General features: G+C 38.5%; 1 long non-coding RNA gene across 1 annotated transcript; it reads right to left on the reverse strand.

Moving 5' to 3' along the window:
• Positions 1–212: 212 nt before the first annotated feature.
• On the reverse strand, positions 213–13,414 carry LOC122471921. The gene is made up of 2 exons (XR_006294309.1): positions 13,284–13,414; positions 213–1,870 (listed from the first exon to the last, which is right to left on the reverse strand). It is a non-coding gene; the product is annotated as an uncharacterized LOC122471921 (long non-coding RNA).
• Between the last annotated feature and the right edge of the window lie 7,703 nt (positions 13,415–21,117).

The following is a 21,117-nucleotide window of genomic DNA, read 5'->3' on the forward strand; positions in this document are numbered from 1 at the left end:
GTGTTAAGTAGAAATTTGGCTGACCTTCCTGCTGTTAGCTCTTCAACCACCGTCTTTGATGTCATTGGAAATGGCAGATGATTTCTCTGAGACAAGAATATAGCTATGAACATAGTGGTGTTTTGCAGATGCCACACATCTTTAAGTTGTCTGAGTCCTTTTGACTCCTAGGAATAGTGAGCATATCTTGGCCATTGAAAGAACCTCATACAAACATTCTCAGTGTGTGTTTACTTCATATTCAAAGACAATGCCCTAAATAGTCATTCTCTAGGAATGCAGATCTTACAGCTTTGGCATTAAATTTCTCTAAATGGAATTTTCTGTACAGATAAAGCACAAAACACAGCAAGCTTTGACTCTGAGGACATTTCCTTTGATAAAACACCCTCAAAAAAGTCTATGGGAATAATATTATTTAGCCCCTTGTTTACACGAGAGCAATGATCTTTACAATGCAAGGTGAAGCTATCCAGACCAATTTTTTTAAGAATGTTTCAGCTGATTTCTCAAACTGAGTGCTGCCTCATTCTGACATCTAAATCAAGTGTGGCTGCACACTTCAGGGCACAAATTAGAGAACTGGCACCAGACTACAGCAGTTAGACTGCCGGAGGATCGATACAGGCCATTTAAGCACCAGGGCCGACTATGTTTCATTTTTGACACTCAAGTTTATGCTTATTGAGTGGGGGAGCTTTAACTCCACAGCAGCAATAAACTCATTAGGAAGTGTCAGCTGGGATTACAGTGCACGTTAAATAAATACCACCGGTGCTAAGACACAGTCTTCATTAACTCTTTAGTCGAGTATCGGAATGTGAAAGCAGTCTAAACCGTTTTGGGTATGGCAGGCTTCGAGAACAATTTCTCTCTCTCATAGACTTGTCACGGTGCTTGAATTCCAATATTAGGAAAGAATGTCTCTGAATTTAGTAGACTTTTCTCTTCTCTAGAAACCTCTAACAAGATGATATGCCAACTAACACCTTTAAGAGGATTTGCTCAATGTGGTCTGAAAGCCAGCTCTTGGAATGAAATTCTAATGAGGCATCTGGGAAGCCTGCATTGGACAAACAGACCGACAGAAGGTTGTTTTAAAGAAGTATGATCTCTCCCTCGGAGCACATTCTTCAAAAGAGATGCTTTACCACAAGTTTTAAAGGCAATAGATTGATCTAACCCCTGGTAAGGCGATGATGAATGCAGTCAGAGGAAGCAAAAGGCTGGAGAGCAAATGCTGCAGAACTGCCCTGTGTGGGTTGTACTTGTGTTCCTTCTGATCGATGGCTCAGCTCGGCCCCACCCCGGGTGCCCAGTCCCAGTCCTCACTTTTCCTGGCTACGTCTTTTTGATCCACAAGCGAAATGGGGTCACTGCAGAGGAAAGTGGTTGTTGCCCAAGATGAGCCTTGCCTGACTCATTACCTCCACGAGTACTGCTTATTTTCCCATCCACAATGTTCCAGAGGAGTCCACGGAGAGCCACCTATAGCCTGGACTTTAGCCTCTGGGCCAAAATAAGTAAATCTCCCTCTTCTGAGTGGGAAATCCGTTAGTATTTGTTGGTTACCTTTTAATCAATAGCTCCAAAATGTGACCCAGATTATCTTTGGTGCTCCATCTTTGCCAGATGGAACTCTTTATCTGCCTCTTTCCAGCCAGTTGTCCTCTCCTGCCTGTTTCCTCAAACGTCCTGCCTGTTTTCTCAGAACTGTTGTTAATTATATCAAAATATATCTTACAACAGAGAACACTTATAAATATCGTCGGTCTTGTCGACTTCTTCATGTAGTTCACGTAAAACGCCTTAGAATTCTGGCAGGATCTGCAGCTTGGGGGCCCTCTGTGTCTTTCTCTATCATGTTTTCCTAAGACAAATTAGAAAGCTGGGTCATTAGGACAAAAGCAAGTTGTTTCATTATCCAGATTTTATTTCTATAACCAAGTGATTACCAAGAATCTACTAGGGGCCTAGAGAATGTGCCTGCTGAGCTCTGGGCTTCAGCCTTACTACTGAAGAATAATTCAAAGCACTCTTCTGGTGATAGTGTGCATGAAAACTTTGAAATATTTAACTGTCTCCCATAATTAATTGACCTGGAACATATCCCTTGTTCAATAAAAAAGTACTGAATTCTAATGAAAAAAGAATGAAGCCACTTACTAAAATGTTAATACATGTGAAGCACTTGGAAGAGAGCTGGTCCATAGTAAGTGCTTGGGGTGATTATTCTCCATTTGACCCCTGGCAACCCCCTGCCTCCCACTACTCATTCTCCCACCTTCTTCCTCCTGGTCCCTTTCCAGGAAAGAAAGGACGACATCACACAGGTTCCCTTGCCTGCCAGCTTCAGTTTGGGGCCAGCCAATGGGAGGAAGTGTCCAGAAAGCAGAAGGTAGGAAGAGAGAGAGAGAATGGAGAATTTCCTTCCTGCCCTCCTCTGCTCACTTCTCTGGCAGTAACCCAGTCCCTCCATTATGAAACTCCACCTGGTGGCCCTTCCTTCGCTGCTGCAGTGACCCCGTTTGCTCCCCTTGTCTCTGCAGCCCAGAAAGGTTAATGTCTTCCCTCTGTTTCTGCTCCCTGAGTGCGTGAACATCCCATTTTTGTTTCCTTAACTCTGCCCAAATCTCTGTAAGTAGTCCCTTCATTAAAATCTACTCACTTAAAGCAGTGGTTCTCGGCTCTTACTGCACATTATCATCACCAAGGGAGCTTTTGAAAACTACAAATGCCTGGGCCCCTATCCCCAGAGATTGATGTAACAGGCCTGGGTTGGGGCCTGGGCGCTCGTGTTGTTTAAGACCTCTGCAGGTAATGAAGCCAGAGTTGAGAACCGCTTATTGAAACCATGTGAGTGAATTCTGTTTCCTGCCAAGACTTCAACAGATAAAGCACTCAGTGAATGTTACTGATTGTTATTACAACTACTAACACAACCCCCTTTATTTCTACTAGACTAATATTAATAGTTCTCCCCAATTTACAGACGAGGAAACCTATACACGGAGGTTAAGTAACATTCTGAAAATCACCCTGATTTCTAAATGGCAGAGTTAGAATTCAGTTTATTTGGACCAAAAGCTCACGCTTTTTCCACTATGACTGTCAAGACCAGAGTTTCTCAAATTTTAATGTGCATGTGAAACGCTTTGGGATCCTGTTAAGATGCCAAGACTATTGGCCCGAGGACCTCACTTTAAGCATCAAAGGTATAAACAACTATATGTCACCTTCTCCTTTCTTCAAACCTTCAAAAATTTCTCCCCTCTCCTTATAATGTTGACCTGATAACCTTGCTTCTTACTTCACTCAGAAAACAGAGGCATTCAAAAGACTCACATGACTACCTCTCCCCACTAATCCACATCTGCCCCCACCTACTCTGTCTGTCTACCTATAACCACAGATGGAAGACCTATGCTCCCATCCAAACTAATCCATCCTGTGCACCACATCTCAACGACTTTCATTTACCCCAGGGACTCCTTTAGGAATCCTCTCTTCTTCATTGCATCATTTCCCACCCCACCCCCTCTGTCCTGGATTTTTCCATCAGCATGGCATGTAAACATCATTATTTCTCTTAGGAAACAAAAAACTTATTTTGATTCCATTCCCCCCCAATTTTTGTACTTATTTACAAAGAAATTACACAGGCTCTCCACATCTGTTGTCACCAGCCATATTCTCATTCTTACACAGCCTATTCAAGGTCACCAATGAGACTTACATTGCTAAATCCAGTGGTCTATTTCAGTCTCTACCTTACTAATTACACATTCCTGTACATTTAGTAACTCTCGCCTTCTTGCTACAGGTTAGAACACCATGCTGTCTTGTTTTTTCTTCTTTACTGGTTCCTCTTCTTATCTCTGACCTCTTTTGCATGCTCCAGGGCTCAGTCTTTTGTTCTCCGTCCACATTTATTCTTTTGGTGATGTCCTCCAGCAGTATGATTTTAATTACCATACATACCTAAAAATTATACCAAATCGGGGGGCCAGGGTGGCTCAGTAGATTAAGCGTTGGCCTTTGGCTCAGGTCATGATCTCTCTGTTTGTGAATTCAAGCCCTGCATAGGGCTCTCTGTGGGCATCACAGAGTCTGTTTGGGATCCTCTCTGCCCCTCTCCGGCTTGCTCACATGCACTGTCTGTCTCTAAAATAAACATTAAAAACAATTATACTGGGGTGCCTGAGTGGCTCGGTTGGTTAAGCGTCCGACTTCGGCTCAGGTCATGATCTCACGGTCCGTGGGTTCAAGCCCCGCGTCGGGCTCTGTCCTGACTGCTCAGAGCCTGGAGCCTGTTTCAGATTCTGTGTCTCCCTCTCTCTCTGCCCCTCCCCTGTTCATGCTCTGCTGTCTCTCTGTGTCTCAAAAATAAATAAACGTTAAAAAAAAATAAAAAAAAACCTAAAACAATAAAAACAATTATACCAAAGTTATGCCTCCACTTGATCTTCCATCTGAAATCCACATGTATAAATATAGCTGCTATGTACCATCTCCATTAGGATATCTAATAGGCATTTCAAACATAACATGTCAAGACTGAAATTATGGTATTTCCCCCCAAGTTTATTTCATCCACAATTTTCCCCATCTCAGTTGATACATTGCCATCCTTCCAGTTGCTCAAGCCAAAAATCTTGATGTCATCCTTGACTCTTTTCTTTCACATCTCACATCCAACATAACATGAAATCCTGTTGATTCTTCAAAATGTATTCAGAGCTCTACACGTCTCACTACCACTATCACACTTTCCTGAGCCTCTTGCTTGGACTGTTGCAATAATCTCCTGAAACACCTCCTTGATTCCATACTTGCTTCCCGACATCCACAGTCTCTTTTAGCAAAGCAAATGGAGCGATTCTTTAAAAAATGTTTAATGTTATATATTGTTGAGAGAGAGAGAGAGAGAGAAAGAGTGAGTATGAGTGGGAGAGGCAGAGAGAGAGGGAGACACAGAATCTGAAGTAGACTCCAGGATCTGTCAGCACAGAGCCTGACACGGGGCTTGAACCCACAAACCGTGAGATCGAGACCTGAGCTGAAGTCAGATGCTCAACTGACTGAGCCACCCAGGTTCCCCTAGAGTGATTCTTCTAAAATGCAAGTCAGTTCATATGGCTCCATTGTTTAATATCCTGTAAAAGACTTTATTTCATTCAGAGTATAAGCCAAAGTTCTTACTACAGTCAAAAAAGTCTGCTTCTTTCTGCCTCTCAGTCTTACTTCTCTGACATTAAATCCTGCTACTTCCTTGCTTGATCACTTCTCTCCAGATATATTGAGTTCCTTGATGCTGCTTGAACTTCCCACACATGCTCTTGCCTTCTTGCCCTTCTAGCCCTGCACTGGCTTTTTCTTCTCCCTAGAATGTTCTTCCTTGAAGACCCGTATGGATAGCCCTCACACATCCATCAAACCTTTGCTCAAATGTCACCTTCTCAGTACGTTGCAATTCTGATCATTCTTCTAAAAATCCCAACTATCTTCTACTTACTACCTCTGTCTGGCTTTTCTGATTTCCATTATTCTGTTCATACTGCCCCCCACCCCCGCCAATGTGCAGTCTCCTTATTTACTGTGCTGTTATTTATTGCCTAGAATCTAAGTTTCCAGGAGGAGAGGGGTTGTTGTCTTTTGTTTCTTAACCTTTTCTTAAGTACCTGAAAGAATGTCTGCCACATATACTCAAAAAGCTTTGTTGAATAAATGAATGAATAAAAGAATAGTTTGTTTTGTTACACATATAACATGGTAAATAATAGAATAAACTTTTGTTAGTCAAGAATCAACTCTGCGTATTCTAAAAGTGATAGTAAGACTCAGACACAATACACACACATACACATGCACACACACACACACACACACACACGACAATCCCATCTCTTTCTAGACCTTTCTACTTATCTAAGTCCAAGGAAATGACTTCTGGCTATTCAGGAGTAAAACTTATTTATATGTGAGAGTCTCTTCCCTAAGCTTTGGCCTGCTCCAATACCTCAATCAAAGTGAACAGCTAGTATCTACTTTCCGTGCTCAACAGATTTGCCAACATTTTATAGTATGAAAAAAAAATGTCTCACGGCATGGAATTTGGGCTATTGACAGACTGTGTAAGGGAATCTGGAGGACTTGGGGTAAAGTTCAGTGTTTCACTGCAAAGAGCCCCCGGGGCAATGTTCTCAAGAAGAATCAATAATTGGGAGGCCAACTATAACCGTGTTCTCCTCAAATATGAACCTGGTTACTTTATCAAGAAAACAGATGTTTATTGCTTTCAGGCAGAAAATAATAAGTCAGGCAGGTTTACAAGCCCTCGTTCCATCTTGAAAGCATTTCTGTCAGCTTCTTCATTCTAGAAGAAAATTACCTAATCAAGCCCTGAAAGGTAGATGATTAGTGGGTGTCACACTTGGCATCTCATTTCTTCTTCTCGGCCGAGGATATGAAGATGCTATTGACCTCCCACTTAGGGAAAAACATATTTTTGACAGCCGAGTTGTCTCAGGGCTTTTTCCTGGAACGAAGAAACCATGCAACTATATGCTAATGTAGAAGGCCAAGGGAACCTGGCATGAGGCTCTCAGGACAGCTCTAATCATGGTTTAGAAACAATGATCCAATAGCTGGCATTTATTATAAGGGAGAGAAGAACCTTATGTCCTCTCCTAAAAAGTAATTTGTAACAGGCTGAAGGAGTCACCCAGAAAATCTGTTTATCCTTTCTGATGATCTGAATGTTTTAGAACTAACTCCCATCTATACCTTTTGGGAAAATTCAGTAAGGAACAATGATGGTTATAAGAAATGGTCAGAGTCTCTGAGTCTAAATCCCAAGTTCAGAGAGCACTCAAACATGGGGGTGGGGGATTCCTTTGAATGCTCTAACTTTCAAGTGTTTTTTTTAATGTTTATTTATTTATTTTGAGAGAGAGAAAGAGGAGAAAGAGAGAGAGAGAGATTGAGAAACGGGCAGAGAGGAGAATCTCAAGCAGGCTCCACACTGTCAATGCAGAGCCAAACATGAGTCTCGATCCCATTAACCAAGAGATCATGACCTGAACCAAAATCAAGAGTTGGAGCCTTAACGGACTGAGCCACCCAGGTGCCCCACTTCCAAGCATTTCAATAACAATTTTCAAAATACATGAGGTGATGTGTGAGAAAGGGAAAGTTTGGAGATTTTGTTTACCTTTTGAGGTAGAGAACAGCCAGAACCAAAGGGGCCTGAAGAGTCTTTAGTCACACTGGATTCATATGTTAGCCACAGTGGAAGGCAAATCCAAGCATTGCTTGCAGACTGAGTCAATACATGTTTTACAGACATATGTAACAATATTTTTCATATGGGTGTCCCACTAAATGAGGTTAAGAAGAACCTTTCAAGCTAGTCTCAGGATTGCTTCAGCGTCGGCTGCTAATAGTCAAATATGCCATCTGGATCCACCAGCTGCAGTTTGTCAGCAAAGGGAGGACACTCACCCAGTGTCCCCCTTATGTGTTCTGCTTAATTCTCTGTTATTTCACGTGGGTGCGTCGTACCTTCCCACAAGGTTGGTAACTGCCAAAGGCAGGGAAAGCGTGGTGTTTGGAGGTCACCCACCAGGGTTTGGGTCCCAGTTCTTTGCTTAGTAGCTATAAAGCAAAGGACCAGTCATTGAATATCTATCTCCGAGCCTGGGTTGTTTATTCCATCTGAAAAGTGGAAAAGTAATCAAAACAATACCCCTAGCATAGGAAGAATGTAAGGATCCAGTGTTCAAGGTAATTTGTAAATAAATATTATTAGTTTCCCAAGTGTCATGTAACTCTGTGTGCCTCACAGCATAGGCCAATTATTTACAGTTGTTCACCCGATTTTCTTGGTCTTTGCTGAAACATCTCAGTCATTTTATCTTAAGAAATCGGGTTACCCAGTGGGGAGGGAGGAAGATATGAGAAAATTAGATTTGCACCTCTACAGCACAGCCATTATTGTGCGTCTGTTGCCTCTGCTTATCTAAATGCTTTACATTCATGAGCGGGTCCTCCTTGTCATATACACACTCCCAAATAAGCTCATGAAATTCGTGGAGTTCATTTTTAATGTAATGTCCCCAGTTCGGGGCATCTGATATGCAGATTAACCCACAGGTCTGCAGGACCACTGGCACTTCCCCCTCCTCACTCTGCAGCTATGCAAATTGATGCCTACAGATAGCATGGAGCATGGACATTTCATTTGGTTAATTTCCTCTAGAGAAATTCATGTCTATGGATGTTTTAATGAGCTGTGGAATGATATTTCCATGGTCTTAACACCTTGGGCTTCAATTAAGTACACTTTTTTCCCCTTGGTTCTCAATTCTTGCTTTTAATGACCAAAATACTATTTGCCACCCACAGGAGTAGAGGCAAGAGAAAGTTAGAGACATTTGTGGAATGTCTAAATGACGGCTTTCAGGAAGTATAAATCCTCTTTATTGGGGAGATGTTGCCACTGTGAACAAAACAGTAGGCAAAATGTAAAACAAGAGGGAAATGATGTTAAAAATAGGAAAGAAATCAAATAACTTTCCCAGCAGCCATGACTAGAGAACCAACCAAAAATTGCCTAGGTCATGGAGGCAGGAGTTGGGCAGGTTAGATAGAAGGGTACATAGAAAGCGATGTTAATGAACAGAAGACCGGTAGTTGGGCTGCGGGCCAATATCTTTCTCTCTTTTGAACACATTTCTTGTCAAGGTATCACATCTTTTAAATATATATTCCTTTTTTTTTTTTTTACACGTAGTACTGACTCAGGGAGGGCAGTAGTAGTTCTGAAGTTACAATTATTTGCTGAATTTTATTTAAAAATTGTTCCAGAAGACCAATATTGGTGATCACAACTCATTTTCAGTAATCATGAATATATTAACTGATCATGTAAGCACTTTTTTCTTTGGATAGTCCTATGGTCAGCCAGAACCTGTCATCAACTTGTACCATTCTGGGTCATCTGCCCCAGGGAAAAAAAAATGATCTTTTATAATTTAAAATCGGAAATTTGCTAGAGGAGAATGAGTCAGGATTGGAACATATGAAATTTATAAAATAATACTACTAGTTTATATTTATATCGGGTTGTATTTCAGAGAAATGTAGACCTAATTTGACCTAATTCTCTTACAAAAAGTTGAATATAGTTAACATAAATACTTTTTTTATAGTTGAAGAAACTTGGTTGACAGTGGCCTGCCTAAACCTGTGACAGCACATCCTTTGCCTTGTAATAGTCGCCTTCACTTTTCTTATATAATAACTCGTCTTTTAATACGAGGTCTGTGGAAAGGAATAATAAAGCAGCTTTTCCTATTCCATTCTCCCACAGCAGGTCTCTTTCGGTGCACCTTTGATCTTACTACTGTCACTATCCTTCTCTTCTGTTTTTTTTTCCCTTCCCAATGTGAGGAAAAGGTGAGCGGGAAGGTAGTACAGCGTACTTTCTGTTTTTATTCATTATAGCCATGAGTAAAAGATATTTCTTGGACTTCCCAAATCTGGAAATAATGATACTTTTAAGGAAAATTAACACTACCAATATTGATTACAGAGAATATAGAAAACCTAAATATACGAATAAATATGACTGAAATAGGAAAAAATTTAAGGTTATCCAAAATTACTGCAGCGTAGACTTAACATGGTGAAGTGTTTAAATCTTTGAAGGATAATTAACAAAATATATAGACTGTCTCAAAATATAGTAAAAAAAAAAATGTATGATCTCAAAATTTGACCAAGAAACAAGCAAAAGAATACTTTAAGCAAATCTCACCGAAGAACAGAGATGTAACTAAATAGAAGCAACCAGCACCAGCGAATTTTTAAACATTCATAAAACTAACTTTTATATGGACACACAAGTTATGAAAGAGAAAAGGGATTTTTATTTATATAAATGTATTTCATATGTTTGTCTGTATAAAGTTTATGATGTAGCCAATTCTTTATGGACAAGGTGGCTTTGATGAACAAGACAATCTGAAATGGAGGGTCATGGGTTGCATAATGCAATCACCCAGCAAAGAATTGAAAACATCATGGTTCAAACGGGAAAACTACTTGCAAATGGATAAAAATTTTATACATTTTGGCTTAGGGTTCTTCGGCTAGACTAATCCGTAAGTCTGCAAAATGAAATAGAGGTATATTTTGTCTCAGTAGTCAACAAAATTTAGTGGTCAAGAGTCTTTAGTGCAATAATTGTTCATATTATTTTTATGGGAATTGTCCACTTTGGCAAGAAACATTTTTTTAAGTAGGCTCCACACCCAATGTGGGGCTTGAACTCACTACCCAGAGATTAAGAGTCACATGCTCTACCAACTGGGCCAGCCAGGCATCCCATGGAAATTGTTCACTCTGGAAACCTTTCACTCATGACTTCATTTCAATGGTTGGAGGGCTTAGTGTCCATTCTATAGTGACCACTAGAGACATTGTAGCAGGGGTTTTCCTTAACACTGCTGCTCTCACACTGATTGGTGACATATGAGCCAACTTGATTAAGAATGAAATTAAAAACTGATACTGCTTTAAATACTTTTTTTTCCTTTAATGTGTTATCAAAGTTATTGGCTTGATAAGACATTAAAAAATTTCCCTGGTTTTTTTTTTTAAATTTCTGGAGGATTGTTTATCCCAGGATTAAATAAAATTAAACCATAGAAGATTAAACTATAGAGCTTCTGAGCACATTTAATAAATGGGTGAATATACTCTTTGACTCTCTAACATGGGGACAGAGTATGGCATGTTTCTAAAGTTTAATTTATCATAGACTTCTTTCTTCAAGGAGGGCAATTGTTCTATAAAATACATTTCGGGAAACTCCATAAATATTTCAATTCAAGTTGAGAACAATAGAACATGTCAAGTATATCTGTTTTTTAACATTATTTCTGAAGTGCTCATACAGCACAACAAAATAAGAAGTTTAACGGTTCAAATGTCGAAAAGTAGGCAGTAACCCCTTCATTTGGAAATTGTGTGATTTCCTCTTACAAAATGCAGAAGAATTAACTAAAACACTACTAAAATTGATCAAAGAAATGAGAAAGGACACTAACATAACGTATAACTTCTATAAAATGCTACAAAGTAAAATTGAAAACTTTTCTGACGCTCAGATTAGCCATTTTCAAAAAAGAATAAAAATGCACAAATGAGTGAAATTTTGATTTGGTGAGGACGCTCGCTAAAATAATTTCATGAAGTGATTTTTCTGGTTTCCATATACCCATTTGGTGGACTCCATCATATCAAGGACTTAAATCTGCCAAGTGCAACATTCCATTCCTTACGTTATTAAAAATCTCTCTTCTCTGGCTAAGAAGAAGCACTTCTTAGACTTCTTCAGTTTCATCACCAGCACTAGGAATGGTTTATTTCTCCCAGAAGAGCCATTTTTCACAAATATACTAAGGTTTTATCACTTAAGAACAGCTACTGCATCTGAGAGAAGAGAACAGGGCTAAGGTGAGCACAAGTGAAGAGAAGCTAGCTAGCTCCCCTCGGCACTATTGAGACTGGCTTCCACATATCAGGCTCTTTGTGTATACAATTCAAATTTATGCCACCATAGAACTGCAGATTACTCTGTGACATGAACCTCTGAGGTTGTTAATAAAGAATACAAACCATGATATTAAATCCCTGAATGCCAAAGTTTTATTGACCTACAGATAAATACGTAATATTTATCATCCACTATGAAGATTAGGTTTATCATTTTCACAGAGCCTTAAAACATTTCAGTGTGGGTCAGCTAGGATTAATTCACTTTAGCTAAAAATACCTCACAGCATGGAGCTTATAGCCACCTAGTAAAAAGTGTGTATAATATCTGAAATTTGTGAGACTGTATACTCTAATAATGTAAGTGCATTCAGCAATCAATAATGCATGGGCATCTTCAAAATAATATTGTGTGGCAGATTATAGATCATATAATATTAAATAATTCATCTGTTTAGTGCCTTTACATCATAAAGGTTATGAGTCCCATTTAACACATAAGGAAGCATAGGCACTAAGAGGTTAACTGGCCTTTCCAGGACCTCATGGGAAATTGTTGGTAGATAGAGAATGAAGGATCAAAAATCCATTGCCTCAAGACATTTCTTCTGCTCCTTGGATTTTGTTTTTCTACGATTAGAACATTTTCTTATTTTAGCTCTTAGAATACTCTTGATATGCTATAAGATACTAAAGTGTAATCATACGCATAGGCATATAGCATAGGCAACGTACATACATACACAAAAGAAGAATGCAGAGAATCATTCAGGGACAGTCTAAGTGACTTGAAATGATACATAATTATTATATGTAGAAAGATAATTCTCCTTAGCCTTGGAAATTTTAACTGGGCTTCAAAATACTGAAATCATTTTCAAGCTACAGTGTGTTTAACACCCATCTGCCTGGGAATATTGTTTTTGTTTTGTTTTATTTTATTTTATTTTATTTTATTTTATTTTATTTCATTTCATTTCATTTTATTTTAATCTTTCTACCTTTCTTTGTTTCTTTCTTTTCCTTCTACTACATATTTATTTCTTTTTAATTTTTTTTATCTGAATGTAGTTAACACACAGCGTGACATTTGTTTTAGGTAGACAACATAGGGACTCATGTTCTCTCTATATTATGTTATGCTCACAAGTGTAACTACCATCTGTCACAGTACAATGCTATTACAATATCACTGACTATATGGGAATCTTCATTTTAAACAGTTGTCACCAGGTAATTCTAAGGCAATTATTCCATAGGCCACATTTTAAGGGACGTTGCAGGATAGCATAGGGTTTAAGAGTTCATGGGGGCTTCAGGTGAACCTAGGTTAAAAATCTCTTGCCGTGAACTGGATTCCTTCAGAACCAGACCATGAGTTGGATTTGATGTCCACTTATTTGGGAGGCCATTCCAGAAGGAAAGCAATTAAGGCAATAGAACATGTTAATAACCAATCGGCCACTGTGAGCAATTAGTCCTCAGGCCCACTGATGACTGCTGGAGGACAGCCATCTCTCAAAGCTGCCCTACCCAAAAGCAAGAAAGCCTCGGTATGTGTCTACTAATTCCTGTCTGTCATTTGTTGAAGCTGCAGAAATAACTTTTACCCCCAGATCCTCCCAGCCTGTCCTAAAGTGGGCTTAACATGTTCTGACGGCCATAAATATCTCTCAGTCAGAGTGATTTGCAAAAAAAGAAGCTATGTTTGAAGTACAAACCTGCAGGTGTGTCTGGGGACAATGAGACCTGAGAGGATAGCTGATAGGAAGCAAAGGCATCGGCTACAATCATTCTTGGTGCTTCTCGGATCTACTCATGTCCTTTGTTGAGTTCACTCGTGTTAGGAATGCATCACTGTTGTGGCCACACAAAGTTGATTAAGGAAAAAAAAGACATAGCAAGATGGTAAGTGGAGCCACCTGCAGTCCCTATGGCTTCAACGAGTGCCTATTTCATTAGTAATATTCATCCTTTTCCTCTATCATGTTTTCCAGGTCCTTTCAGCTGCTTTCAGTTGCCAGCAAGGTAACTCATTTCTGAGATTTCTAATCCCCCCATTTTTAAGATTTTTGCCAGGCTCAGTTGCTGCAACTACCCATTCATGGTTATGACTGGGCGTCGAGTACTAACAGGCACCCGCAGTGAATCTCCTGAGTGCCAGACTTTCTTTTCCTTGATGGCATTGTACAGCAGCAACAGTATGTCCTCATAGTAGTCAAATACTCCAGTTAAGATATCTACCGGCATGAGTAGCCCCAAATGACTAAGTAGTAGCAGTAGCCTTGGGGTTAGTGAACCCTACACTCTGTCCCCTGATATCAGCCTTCCATTCCAGGAATAGAACATATAATCCAACAGAGCCTGGTGTAGAGACAGAAAGCATAAATTTCCCAACGGGGTCTCTGAAAGTGATTGTAAGAATAGTTACTCCTGCCCCAATTCTTTTGTTCTTGATCCCATGCATTCTATCTACATAGACCATATAATGGCTATTTGTACATGGGTTTTACACATGTGGCTTTCATTTTGTTGAGGTAATTTCTTTCTTCCCAGTTTGTTGATAGAGTGTTTAATTTTGTCAAATACTTTTAATGCAGCAATTGAAATGATCATCTGATTTCCCCCCCTACATTCTGTTAATGTGATGTGTTACATTTATTGATTTTCACATATTGAACCATCCTTGCATTTCAGGAATAAATCCCATTTGGTCATGGTACATAATCCTTTAAAAAAAATTTTTTTATGTTTATTTATTTTTGAGAGAGAGAGAGAGACGGACCACAAGCAAGGGAGACATAGAATCGAAGCAGGCTCCAGGCTCTGAGCTGTCAGTACAGAGCCCGACATGAGGCTCGGGCTCACAAAGTGTGAGATCATGACTGAGCCGAAGTTGGACGCTTAACTGACTGAGCCATCCAGGTGCCCCAATCCTTTTAATGTGATGTTGAATTCAGTTTGCCAGTATTTTGTTGTGGATTTTTGTATCAATATTCATCAGGGATATTGGTTTGTAGCCTTTTTATTGTAGTGTTTTAATTTTTGTATTAGAGTAATTTTGGCCTCATAAAATGAATTTGGAAGTGTTTTCTCCTCTTTAATTTTTTATAAGAGTTTGAGAAGGATTGGTGTTATGTTTTTAAATTTTGGTAGAATTCTCCACTGAAGGCATCTGGTCCTCATCTCTTCTTCATCGGGAAGTTTTTGAATACTGATTCAATCTTCTCACTAGTTGTGGTCCTGTTCATATCTTTTATTTCTTCATGAGCCAGTCTTTTTTCCTTAAGAGTATGCTGTTTAATTTCCACATGTACTTGAGTTTTCCAGTTTTCCATTTGCTATTGATTTCTAGTTACATTTCACTGTGATCAGAAAAGGAATTTTGTACGATTTCACTTTTACTAAATTTGTTATGATATGCTTTGTAGCCTAACATGTGACCTACCCTAGAGTATGTTCCATGTACACTTGAGAAGAGTACGTATTCTGTTGATGTTGAGTGAACCGTTCTATTTATATCTGTTATATCCCATTGGCCTATAGTGTTATTTACATCCTCTCTTTCCTTATTGATCTATCTAGTTATTCTGTCCATAATAGAAAATGGGGTATTGAAACCTCCACCATTATTGTTACTGTCTATTTCTTCCTTCAACTCTGGCGATGTTTGCTTCAGATGTTTGGATGTTCTGCTGTCAGATGCATATATATTTATAATTGTTAGATATTCCTAGTGAATTGACCTTTTTATGTTTTTATCCTTCTGTGGCTTTATGAAGATTTTGACTTAAAGTCTATGTTTTCTCACATACATATACAGATACATTCACATAGATGTATTTCTTATCCTTTTGCTTTCAGCCTATATGTGTCCTTAGGTCTAAAATGAGTCTCTTGCACGTAGTATTTAGTTGGGTCTTGTCCTTTTAAAATGTATTCAGTCACTTTCTATCTTTCAGTTGGGGAGTTTAATCTATTTACATTTACATTTAACCTACTTACATTTAAAGTAATTAATGATAGGGAAGGACTTACTATTACAATTTTGTTCATTGCTTTCTGTACATCTTTTAGTTATTTTATCCCTCTTTTCCTTTCCTGCTGCTTTCATATTTTGTTGATTTTTTTTTTAGGTTTGGTTCCTTTCTCATTTTCTTTTGTGTACCTTCTATGTGTATTTCCTATGTGGTTACTGTGAGGATTATACAAAACATCTTATAGTAATACTAATCCATTTTAAATTGAAAATGCCTTAATTGCAATCGTGTGCAAAATTTTACTCCTTTAATCTCCCCTGCTTTAAGTTATTGATGTCATAGATTATATTTTTTTATATTTTGTACTCACTTAGTTTTATAGTTATAGTCACCCTTAGGCTTTTATCTTTTAAAGTTTACTACCAGAATTAAAAGTGACTTATGCACCACCATTCTATTTATCTATGCATTTATTCTTACCAAACAGCTTTCTGTTTTTTCATGCTTTTGTGTTCTTGTTTAGCATCCTTTCATTTCAACCCAAAGGACTTTCTTTAGCAACTTGCAAGGCAGGTCAGTGGTATGAACTCCCTCAGCTTTTATCCAGAAGGCCTTTATTTCTTCATTTTTGAAAGACAGTTTGCTGTATATTGTATTCTTGGCTGGTAGTTAATTTTTTTTCAACACTTTAAATGTGTCATCCACTTCCCTTCTTGCCTATAATGTTTCTGCTAAGAAATCCATTGATAATCTTGTGGGAGCTTGTATGTGATGAGTTGCTTTTCTCTTGCTGCTTTCTAGATTCTCTCTTTGTCTTTGACTTTTAACAATTTGACCATAATATGTCTTGGTATGTGTCTCTTGAGATTTATCCTAGTTCAAGTTTTTTGAAGTCTCTTGAATTTGGATGTCTATTTCCTTCCTCAGATTGGGAAGTCTGTTGCCATTATTTCTTCAAATAAGAAATTACCCTTTTTTCTTCCTCCTCTTTATACAGACTTCTATAATACTTATATTGGTTCATTTGAAAGTCCCTTAGGTTTTCTTTACTTTGCATTCTTGTTTTCTTTTTGTTCCTCTGACTCCATAATTTCAAATGACCTATCTTAAAATTGTCTGTGGCACTGCAGGTCTCCTGGTGTTGCAGGAATCTGCTGAGCTCTCCTTAGTTGTCAGTGACCCCCCAGGCTTCCAAACGAGGCCAGTTCTCCATTGGTGCTCTGAGTCAGATGAGACAGAAACCAGTCCCTCAGGCAGCCCCATGGAAAGCCAGAACTTCAGACATACAGTCCACACTTGTCTCACCTCCCATGGGAAAAGCTACAGGTTGAGCATTTTCTCCTCATTGCACAATGCTGCACTGACTGGGATTAGAGCTCTTGTGGATAAAATGCAATGGCTTTTCTCATTTGTTTCAGTACAACTATTCTTGGTTTTGTGATTATTTTTGTAACTATTACTTTTTAATTGGTTTCTCTGTTTTATAAAGGCTTGCTGTACTGTATTTTACTAAGTCAGTATCTCTGTGGTAGAACAAAGTTTGGAGCTTCCTATTCCACCATCTCCCTTATTCAATTCTCTGAAGAGCTGTTTTTTAAACAGTGAATATTTCTCTTCCTCAAATGGCATGACCTCACTCTGGAACCTAAGGAGTCTGCATTGCAACCCAAGTTTTAATGCTTGGGATATATTCTACAATTCATCCTGGTCTGCTATGGAGACTTACAGCAACTTTGGATAGGCCAGGTCATATGATCCAAGTAGCAGGACCCGTGTGTCAGAACCAGAACATGATGCAGAGGCCTCCCTTGTTCTGGCCACCACCCCAAATTGGCAGATTTTCAAGTCAGTCTACAAATGTGTTGAGCAATATTCCCCACTATGTTCTCTCTGATATATGAAGAGTTTTATCAAGTATTGTGCTTATTTCTTAGTAGTAAGAAGTATAAAGCGAAATAACTTGTTTTCCTTTTTTTTTTTTTTTTTTTTTTTTTACCTTGGAGAGTGTATCCCAGAATGCCCTAGACTATTGGTTACCAAAAATTTTGAAGCTCTCTAAATATGTACAGAGTATTTCCCATTCTTTATCACTCTTGTATCCCACCGGATCTTATCCAGAATTCTTTTCACTTCCTATTCACCAGATTTAATTTTCATGATGTCATCACCATAAGAGATCAGCATGATACTCTGCAGAATGTCAAGATTATCAAGGTTCCTTATGATTTTAATAAGACAGAGCGAGGAAAGTTAGCAAAATCCTAAAACAAGACTATGTATTTGTTTTGCAGTTTATTCTAGGTGAATGAAAAGACCTTTTTTTTTTATGGGCAATGAAAGAGTGCATATGCTATATCAGTAACTGTATGCCAAACTTCAGAGGTCTATTCTAGTAAAAATCCTACTCCTGACACATTGGCTGTGATTGAGGCTGCCAATTGGTAAAGTTTATGTAGTCCATCATAATCTTCCATGTTCTGTCCTATTTTCACAAGGACCAAACTGGTCAATTCAATGAGGACGTGATGAGGACTACTGCCTCTGCATTCCTTAAGTCTTTGAGGGTGACACTAATTTCTGCCCTTTTATCCTCCTGAATTCAAAGCAAGTTTTTATTCTAATAGAAAGTGTTGCTTCTTAGGGCTGTCAGCATGCTTGTTTACTCATTCATAGACATTACAAGCTTGCCTTGAACCCATTTTGAGTATTAGTGAATTCCCATGCATTGGGAGTCCCCTGAAATTGTGTGCTCATGGCAAACACTATATACAATCAGTGAGAAAAACAATGGGGTGTATGTCTCTTCTCTCTTCATTGTCCATCAAACTTTACTTACAAAACCCAAATTCAAAGAATTTCAAGAAGACTGACTATGCCAGGGCATTCAACCAAGCATGGAGCCCTTCTAAACATGGGGTTCTGGGAGACTGCAGAGGTTGCATGACCATGAGGTTGTCCCTGGCCACAACCTGACATAGTGGAGTTGTCAAGGGTGATTGCAGAACCTCATTTAATGGGAGGTCATACAAAATTTTCCCTAAGACCTAACCCGGTTTCCCTAAGAAGCATCACGTTACTAAAGAATATCTTTTTGCAAATTAGAAAATTCTTTAATACTTTTTTGTGCCTTTTTAAAAATAATTGCTCTGATTTAAATTCAAATGGCACGAAAATAATGTATTAGTTAATTTTGTTTGTTTATGGATATTTTGTATCTAGGAGTTTTACCAAACTTTTGGGCTGCAGCCAGATAAGAGCTATACTTGGGCTGACTCCCAGTTCCGAAGATTGTGGATCCAAGCCCAAAGTTTAAGGTCAAGGACTAGGGACTCTTTGGCTGCTTGGAACTATTAGAATAGAGAAAGAAAGGGCCCCAGTGACCTAAACATTGAAAAGAGAAATCTTAAAGCCCACTGATTTGTAGCACCTCATTTCCTACCACATTGAGCTCTCACAAGGGGAATCCATTAGATTTTAGAATAGAAGGAAATCCGTCACATGTATAAGTTCTTGCTTTTAAACTTCTGGTTAAATATGAAGGAGATAATGCTTGGTAGTCAAGGGTAAAGGGAAGATTAAATGATCTAGATCGACCAAAGGGAATCTGGCCATAGAACTATGAACACAGGGAGAATAGCAGATAATTACAAACTTGTGTGTTTTGTAAATGACTTTAGGTCTAATGCCAGGTCCACGAGTCTATGAGAGCCATACTGTCTTGTATTTTATTAGATTTTGCAACAGCAGTAATGGGTTGGGTTATTTAGCCACCTTCCCTCATTTGACCTAAGACTATTAGGAAAATGACCATAACATTCCCAATATCTCTGGAAGACAAGAGAAAACTGTCACTCAACTATATGAAGGGTGAGACGACAGTTTAGGTAGATAAGAATGATTACACAGTAGGCAGAGATTTGGGCAATGAAAAAGCTAAAAGTAAATTCTAAGTTTCCTGCCCTCCAAACCATGCTCTCCATTCAAATACATTTTGGTCTGTATTTTAGGTGATTTTCTCTGTGGTCTTAAATGGGTTTTTACAAGGTCTGTGGAGTTTCTACATGCTGTTACATATGTTTTAGTAATGCTGATGTTAAGTTTTGCATGTGTTTTATTTTATTCCCCTAGTAGTCTTAAAAGTAGGACAAGAATTATTTAAAGGGGAAAAGAGATTATTATTTCAGTTTAAGAGTCTCAATGGAATGGGGAAAACTTGGAAAGTGTAAAGAGTTCTATATTCCTATTAAGTGTGATTCAAAGCCACCCTTGGTTTTACACTATCTCTATCTATAATTTTACTTCTCCCTAGCATTTTTTTCAGACTTGCACAGCAGCTAATCCTCATAAAGGAAAAGCCACACATGAAATTTAAACTCCAACACTTTCGCTAAAATTCCTGTAGGAAAACATCTTCTCCCTCTCCATGACTTTATGAAATTGACTGCATGGAATATAGTCAAATTTCCCCTTTCAATATTCACTTTTGGAGGGAATCCAAGCATTAACTAAGAAATGTATAGAAAATCAGGGGTGATTGGACATAGATTATCTGGAATATGCTTTTGTGGTCTTTAGAAGTTAACACTTCATGGAGGGAAACATTATTAGGGCAAAAAAAAAAAAAAAACCCTAACAACATGCACATCAAATTTAGCTACTTATCTAGTCTAATAAATATCAGTGTATGAGAGCCATACGACATGAACATCTGTACTTGTAAAGAATTCCAAAGAAGCCCTGTGAACAGGGCCACATTTTTAAGTTTTGTGCAAAAAGTCATCAGATATTAGAAGGCTTCCCGAGTTTTCTCCCCAAAATAGAAATTAAAAAATAAGAATTTTATTTGTTTTATTTTTTCTTCAAATAGAAATAAAAAATAAGAATCTTACTTTCTTCCCAAATGAGAAATAAAAACAGAAATTTTCTCCCCAGATTATTTGTTAGTAGGAAGCAGAAGGGAAAGAGGAAGGCTTATGGACAAAACCCCTTTTTTGGTCTGAGTCATCAAACCCTGAAATGTTCAAGTCAAAAAGCAAGACCAGTGGATTTCACACTGTCATACTTCAGCTCTCGGGTATCTCAGAGGCCATGGTGGAGAACAAAGGAAAGACCATGGAGCGACCAGCTCATGACTCCCATTTCAGATGCCTAGGTTTTCCTGTTCATCAGTCTTACCTGGGAATCTGCATAAACTAATGGGAGAAAAAAAGAATTCTGCTGCTGAGACAAAGTTTGAAAACTACTGATATAATAAATTCTTTCATTTTTTTTAGGTAAATAAATTGAGACCAAGAGAGGGAATGATGACTTTTTCTTATCATGTGGTTACTCATCATAGTACTATAGATAACTCTAGAAGTCTCAATGACCCACCAGCAATAGTATTTAGACCACATAAACTTGTGATGTATGAACGCTATAGTCCCATTTCATGTACTGCCTCCTCCTTCCTAATGTTCCATTTGCTTACATCCCCATTAGGTTACTAAAGCAGAGGGTTACATCCCCATTAGGTTACTAAAGTAGGTGACTGCTAGTCACCTATCCAGGATCAAGTATCCCCCCTCTCCTTAAT

Source organism: Prionailurus bengalensis, chromosome B1 (assembly GCF_016509475.1).
Source record: "Prionailurus bengalensis isolate Pbe53 chromosome B1, Fcat_Pben_1.1_paternal_pri, whole genome shotgun sequence".
NCBI lineage: Eukaryota > Metazoa > Chordata > Mammalia > Carnivora > Felidae > Prionailurus > Prionailurus bengalensis.